Consider the following 968-nt stretch of genomic DNA (forward strand, 5'->3'; position numbering starts at 1 on the left):
GTACAACGTGACTGTGGGTTTATCTGGTTGGTTCCCAAACCGCGCAAGAACGACAGGGCTTTTCCCCTCCACCAAGGAAACCATCTTCACGCTGGCCCCCAAACGTTCCAACAGCGAGGTCAAAAATTTCGCACACCGCCAGCATTCCTCCTTGTGGAAGTCTTCTTCAGACACTGACACGCTTTGGTAACTGACAAATTCGCTCAGGCACTCCTCCATGCGAACCAATTCAGGGCCCCCCACTCCCTCATCCTCCCCATCCCCCCGCCGCTCTCCATCCCTCCCTCCCTCCTTCCGGACACCCTTCCCACCGTTCTTCGAAGCCTCCTGCGGCATGTCCCAAGCAAGCACCGTGCCCCCTTGCAGGCCCGAAAAGAGCAAACGTTGCCCTTCCTGAGTGGCCACTAAACTCTGAACCCCCTGCTCCACCTGCTGAAACGCTTGGTAAAACGTCAGGCTGTCCACCCGCCAGACGAGGATGCCCCCGTCCGCGGCGCCAGAGAACAGGAAGCCCTCCCAGATTGCCAGGCTCAACACGTCGTCGTTGTGCCCTCGGAGGGTGCGGCGGCAGGAGAAGGACTCCATGTCCCACACTTTAATCGTCCCGTCCCTCGAACCGCTGATCACCACCCCCTCCTCCCTCCCCGCCAGCAGGGTCAAGACGGAGCCGTGGTGGCCCTGCAAGGTCCGGACGCAGGAGCGGGAAGCCGGGCTCCAGACCTTGACGAAGCCATCGCCCGCGCCGGAGACCACGTAGGGAGGGTAGACGGTCAGGGCCGTGACGGGCCCGCAATGGTGCGACTCGAAATGGTTCATCCCAAGGCGTTCGGGGTGGTAGGAAAGGGAGACGGCAGTCGGGGAAAAGGCGGATTCGAAGGTGAGAGAAGGAGGGGTGGAGGAAGGGGGGGCAGCGGGGAGGGAGAGAGGTAGGGTCGGCGTGACCGTAGGGGGAAATCGAACCGCGGACC

The sequence above is a fragment of the Nannochloropsis gaditana genome, assembly GCF_000240725.1.
Source record: "Nannochloropsis gaditana CCMP526 unplaced genomic scaffold scaffold554, whole genome shotgun sequence".
Classification (NCBI taxonomy): domain Eukaryota; class Eustigmatophyceae; order Eustigmatales; family Monodopsidaceae; genus Microchloropsis; species Microchloropsis gaditana.